Source organism: Gavialis gangeticus, unplaced genomic scaffold (genome assembly GCF_001723915.1).
Source record: "Gavialis gangeticus isolate Ggan-Ray unplaced genomic scaffold, GavGan_comp1, whole genome shotgun sequence".
In the NCBI taxonomy this organism is placed as follows: domain Eukaryota; kingdom Metazoa; phylum Chordata; order Crocodylia; family Gavialidae; genus Gavialis; species Gavialis gangeticus.
Genome location: NW_017729032.1, coordinates 171,332,275 through 171,338,977, shown reverse-complemented (window position 1 = coordinate 171,338,977; position 6,703 = coordinate 171,332,275). Strand labels below are relative to the sequence as shown.

General features: G+C 45.2%; 1 protein-coding gene across 1 annotated transcript in view; it reads right to left on the bottom strand.

The window, feature by feature from the left end:
- WWC3 (WWC family member 3) overlaps positions 1 to 6,703 on the bottom strand; it is a 244,438-nt gene that overhangs the window by 212,746 nt on the left and 24,989 nt on the right. The window lies entirely within an intron of this gene.

Genomic DNA, 6,703 nt, shown 5'->3' with positions numbered 1-6,703 from the left:
CCGCGCCGGGCTCCGGACCATCCTCCGCCTCCGCCTGCTCACGGCGCCGCCGGCTCCCCCCGCTGCACCCCGGCGGCGCCTGCCCCGGCCATCTTCCTCCCTCCCTCCCTCAGACGCCTCCTCCCCTGCCGCTGCCCCGGCCCCTTCCCTCAGCCTCCGCCTCGGCCGGACACGTCCCGGCTCCTCCCGCCGCCTCCAGCCCGCCCCTGCCAGGGGCTGAGCCTGAGCCCCTCTCCTCTCCTCTCCTCTCGTGAGCGGCTGGGGCTGAATCCTGCCCCTCACTCCCTCCCTCAAGGGCCAGGCATTTCGGTGCAAAGCCGGGAGGAGACTGAGCTCTCCCCGCTTCCCACCAGCTGATGAGCTGACTCGGCTGGGAGAAGGGGGGGGGGGGTCCTGGCTGTGTTTCCTGTATAGGCTTCGGTGGGGGGGAAGGGGCCTGGGCTGTTTTGTTGTGGAGCAGGACCTCCCTGCTGCTGCCACAGGGGAGGAGGAGGGCTGGGAGGTGTCTCCAGCCATCCCCTGGCCCCAACCCACCCCTGCCTGAAGGCAGAATTATCCCCCATGTGCCATACATCCCTGTAGAAGCACCCCTCCACCCCCATTTTAGCGAGCTGTAATGGCAAAACCCAACCCTGCACCAGCAGAAACCAAGTGCTCCAAAGAGGATCTAGGGACTGAGGCATCAGGCTAGGGAGCAGCTGCTGTCAAGGGGAGGCAGCAGAATTTAACCGCAGACTTGCTCCGCCTTGGAAAAGGGTCTCGGGCCCAGCCCTGCCAGGCCAGACCGTCTTGCAGAGCAAAGAGCCATGGTGACTGGCTTGAGCGGAGGCTGCTGGGACCACAGTGCAGAGGCCTAACCGTTCTGTCGATAAATGCCCACCCCCAAAAACTCAGTTACTGCAGAGTTAAGGTAATTCAGTGGTGCTTTGTACCTTTCCAAAATGAGGAATTTAGCCAAACTCACACTTTTGACCATGAAGAAAGGAGTGGACAAGACTCCCGTTGTACGCCCACAGGTCCCGCAGCTCCAGAAACCCCAAAATCAGAAAACACCAAGTTGAAATGTATATCAACACAACCTTAACTCTGCCCTCTTCCCTCCACTCCCCAGTAGCTACTGGGGATTATCTGCAGGCACTCCAGCACCCTCTCCAGGTTAGTTGTGAATGCAGCTGCAACAAATGGCAGAACAATTAGATGACAGAGGGCACACCCTGCTGTCGCCATATGGTGTGCTACTGCCACATAGCGATCGCATGAGTCTATACGTGCGAGGCAGCTACAGCGCTGTAGCAGCATCCTCCCCCCACTTTTAGCGTGCTGCTACGGTGACATAGTGGCAAAATCTAACCATGAGCACAGCACAATACTGGCAGTTACCAAAAGGAAATACTAAAGCACAGCACTGTAGCAACATCGCCGTATGGCGACATGTAGATGCACCCAGAGATGTGATTGTAAACTGAAGAAGTTGGGGGAGCGCCTTTCTAGGAGACTGCAGCCAGGGCTTGTAATAGAGATGATATCTTTTATTAGACAAACAAGATTTCTGCAAAAACAAAATTCTTTAATTGCAAGCTTTGGGGCACAAACACCCTTCATCAGTCATTGGAGAAAAGATTGTAAAAGTTTTCCTAGATAGAAATGAAAATTCACAACCTGGATACCTTTCTAGGAGATCTGCAATGCTGCCTTCCTTCCCTACCCCAAAATGTAATGAAGGAAAGAGGTGACCGTGTGCTTTGAGGGATGTGGTGCATGTGTGCTGTGTGCCATAGCAGCCAATGGGCCTTCTTGTCACCAGGAATCTTAGCAGTAAGGTAGGTGTTGAGATAATCATGTGAAGAGGGCAAAGTCAGCGTTGTATGCATGTCTACAGCAGCTTTGTCTTTCAGATTTAGGTTTAGCAGAGCTAGATGTTCTTCGAGCATGCAAATCACCATTAAGCAACCTTACTTCTGCTTCAACAAAGTTTTTGACCATTTCATTATCTGGCTTAAAAAACTGTTTCTCTCTACCAGTCTCTCCTGTTGGGACTGCTTTGTTTCACACAAATAAATCTTCATTGGTATACACACTTGAATGTAATCTTCCTGCACTGCAGTTGAGTGCAATAGCCCAGGTCTCCCCATCCACCTTCCTTGTCTCCTTTGCAATAATAAACCCGGATGCAGAATGAGCTGGTTGCATGTTAGACCTTCCCACGCCTCTGCATCATCCACTCATCTCCCTCTCTTTGCCTGTCTAGCACACCCTTGTTCTTCCTTAACCATCCTACCAGCAACAAGGCAGGCATCAAAATGGGATTAAGGGTGAGCCTGAAGGTTCTGGGATCATTTCTGGAAAAGGAGAGACAGTCATTGTGGAGGATGTAAAAGGAAGCATGTCCCAGCTGCTCAAAGCCTGGCTTGGGTATAGTTCCTTGCTTCATGATAGATTTCTTGTGGGAGCCATTTAGGGTTAGATCCAAAAAATGACCTAAGGCTCAGAAAAAGGGTTTTCATCAGGGTAAATTACATTGTACCAGTTTCTGAAATCCATTAAATGAAATCTATGAATGGAAAGAATGGATGAGCCAAACCCCCTAGCCTAGGGTAACTTCTCCCTTTCTTGTGGACAATTACCCCTGAAAGCAAGACTGAACTTTGCCAATGTAAGTTATGCTGGCTAAGGTACTGTGTGTCCACATCCGTTGGGGAATAGCTGTTTGCTAAAGGTGCCAAAAATAGGATATGCAGAACCTGGCAAAACAGGGAGCTGCTTAAGATAGCAGGAGACACTGAGAAAGGAGAGGGACTTTGGACCTGTCACTCATTAATGGTTCTAAGTAGTGAACAATTGCCAGTGGTTCTTAGCAGTTAGGCCCCTAACTCATCTGGAGTTGGGGGCCTAAACCAAATAAAGCATTTCTCCTAAAAAACGAGTGTATCCAGTAACCCATCATACACAGTATACCAGTCATCTGAATATACAGCCAAAGGATCTGTTTCCTGCCTGCATATTTGGAGTAGAGACTCTCAACTCCTAGGAAAGTCTCTAAACCACCAGACTATAAGGTATTCTGGATTAAGTTTCTCCTGCTAAGGCTGTTCCACTTTACACAAATATTTATAGGCATACATACTTGAACTTAACTTTCCCTCATGGCAGTTAAGTTCAATCTCATATGTCTCCTCTCCCTTGACTTAGTAGTGTTTCTTTCACGGGGTTTAACTTCTGCTTGCTGTAGGAAAGAAGCAGAGAGATGCAACCATTTCTGCACGTTCAGATGAACTGCAGTAACCTACCAATTTAAAATGGTATAATTTTTTTCCAGGCCTTTTGAGGAGCAAGACAAAAGAGGAGAAGAGTAGGATTAGGCAGAGCCTATAATTTTAATAGGAGGGGAGAAACTGGCATAGTAAGCTCTTGGTTGCTGAACATTGTGCTCTTCCACCTTTTCCTGGAGGAGAAACATGGCCTTTGCTGTCCACTCCTGCACAGTGAGCTTCTCTGTTCCTTATCAGGAAAAAAGGAGGAAAACAGAGGAATAAGAGACCCAATGCACTACAGAGTTTCTCCGCAGTTGATAGATCAGCAGGTACAACCAAACCTGAGTGTTCTGTGCAATATGGAACATTTAAGTCTGCTCTGGGTTTGGTTTGCAGTACAGACCATACCATATCTAAAACATATGGATTGGCAAATCTGCATACATGCTAACTTTTGCAGATAGGAAAAGGTGTGGTGCATTAATATAAACATTCATCTATTTACATGAATTTGCATCAACTTACTGTCTCTCTCGCTGGCATCCACTCCATATTTTTAATATATATGTCTCAACTGTCATTTATTTCACACACCCTCATCCACACCCACTTTCATTCCACATCCAGTCTTTCCACTCACAAACATGCTCAGATTCACTTAACCCCCAGGCACAACTCACTCTGCAACTACCCCAATTCATTCCCCTTTACACACCCATTTTTCATCATGCACACACCCCTCACTGCCATTCTCAATAAATGTGGCTGCTCATTCTGCTCAACTTTCGGTTCACCTAAACCCTGTCCTTTCTTCCCTCTCTCATAACTCCCAACCTTGTTGACTAAGGATTCAGATTTTTTTTATAGATCTACAAAGAATAGAGATAGGGAAATTGCTACCTAATTGTCTGTTCTTTTACATATGCCTACTTCTTGGGAAATAGCAACCCATCATAAAGTGTATCAAGTGTAGCCAGCCAGCACCTTCCAATTCTACCACCTTCCAATTCTGAACTGACTCACCATTCTACTTCGTTTTCTCCATACTATTTTCCTTACCCCCAGTGCAGACATATAAATTGCAACTTATGCGTTACCACTAGTGTCCTTTGGAAGGAGGGGAAAGCTGATGCATTCCTCCTATACCAATGTCTTCAGCCATGGCCAGCTTAAACGCATCACCAGGGATCCTGGTTTTCTCCGATTTAAAAAAATCCCAACTTTTTGGATATAAAATAATAACCCCAAATCCACATTTGTCCCTGATTAAAATGAAACTGTATATATTAGTGGTGTTTCATTTTAATCATGGAAAAATGTGGATTTTGGGTTACTTTTTTAATCTGAAAATTGGGGAGTTTTTTTTAAATCAGAGAAAACCAGGATCCATTCTCAATACCCTTTAGTTTTCAGAGGGCTACTATCCTGTAACTTAATAGAGAACAGGGATCTTAAAGAAAAAGGATGTACTCTCATTAATACACAGACCCAAAAGTACACCAGGAGGGCTTGCCTTTACAAGCCAACTGAGATCTACCAGCTCTATCTCCTATGAGCTTCAGTCCATCTGATGGGAAAAACTCACTGACATTGTCACTGAGAAACCCCTCCTGTGGGAATGGAACTTCACTTGTCCTGCTTTCAGGAGACCCTGGTACTTTCTATTGGTTTAATGGCCAGAGATCCTCTTTGTTGTCCTCCTCAAAATTTGGGAGTCAGGGGAGTTGGTTGATTGCCATCTGAAACCAATGGGTTTAAAGAAGAATATTGACGTTTCTCTAAACAAGGACTGGGCTAAGGTAGGAGTCAATGTTTGGATTTAGGGGTGAGGACAAGATAGAATAGTGAGATGGCATTAGTGGCTTGAAGAAAGAAAGGGAGAGGCAGGCAGTCCATGGAGATAACACATTGAAACAGGGTGCCACATAAAGAAGGAATCAGGGACAGCATAGCAGCACATAGGGACATGGGTATACAATGGGAGACTTGTGCATCTGTCATCAGCAACAGAGAAGTTGAGGGCTACAGAAATCTTATCCCTGCTTTAGCCTCAGTAGCCAAGAGCAAAGTTCTCTAGATGGATGGTTGATCAGTATCAGCATCTTCACTCCATGGCCTGAAGGGTGGGCAGACAGGGAGCTGAAAAGTTGTCTAGGAGAATAAAATTGCCAAGTGCTTCATCTAGGCATCAGAATGTCCTTTAAATGTTCTAGGCAACCAGACTTTCCATCAGCATATGGGGCAGCTATGACTAGCTTCTCTTCCCCTTCAGAGAGCAATTTTCCTCTACAGGGAAAACATATATGTTTGGCAGAACTGAATTCTTGTTGCAAAATTGTTTTTTTAAATTGTACTTTTTAAAGGCCTTCTGGCAAGTCTGTAGATAATCAAGATGCAAGACACACCCCCATTCATTACTGTAGTGACAGATCTGAAGTCAACATCAGCTATATAATAATGTTCCTCTGCTCTTTTTCTGCCACATGTATAGTTCTAACTAAATGACTAATGTCTATCTAACGTGGCTAATGTAATCTGCCTGAAAGTAGCATTCCTCTGGGGCTAAGAGAAAGAGAATTCCAGCAGTCATGGGTAAAGCATTGAAGCTGTAGTCACCCTTGCAAGAATGAAAGTCAGGTACTTGGATATCCAAGTGCAATAAAATGCCTCCACAATGATTTGTTCTCACTTAATTGTGCCTAGAAATATTTGAAAATGCAGAATCTTAGGCAGCTTCCTAAGCAGGCCTTAAATATATCATGCTTTCCTGACAACATGCGTCTGAAAGGTTGTGCTATTAAATACAATGTTATAAGAAAAAATCTTAATTTATGGCTTTGGTTAGTGGTAATATAAAAGAGAAAGCTATTGCACACAGCATTAAAAAACATACATAGAAACCATGACATATGATCTCTCTCTAGGCTCACTTGCTCAATAAGAGTGCAATAACTGCAATTAGTAAAGTTGTGAAATATACAGCAGTTAGTAAAGTTCATCCTGCAAGAATCATAGCAGCCTTTTTGTGTGGATTAGTTCCTGTGAGCTGCTGGCATGCCTGGAGGCTGCCTGTGTGTCCTCCTTTTTAATCCTCGCTCATTCATTCCTAAGAGAACTGTGATGAAGGCAGCCTCAGTCCCTGGTTACAGCACCAGTTGGCCATCTCCAAACTGCTTGGTGAACCAGGTAACATATAAATCCATGGAAAACAGTTTAAACTGCTCTTACTAAAGAAATCCAATACCAGTTTTTCAGATATATCAAGTGCTTCACATGTCCTCATTTTTCATTTAATCAATTCAAACATTTCAGATTTTTTATAACCGTGGACAGTTTACTTGTGACTTCTTGTTATACTGGGCACATCTACACATGCCCCTATGGCGCAGTAACAGCCTGTACTGACTGCACCATGCCAGTGGCACACAATTATTTTTAGCAATGTGCTATAC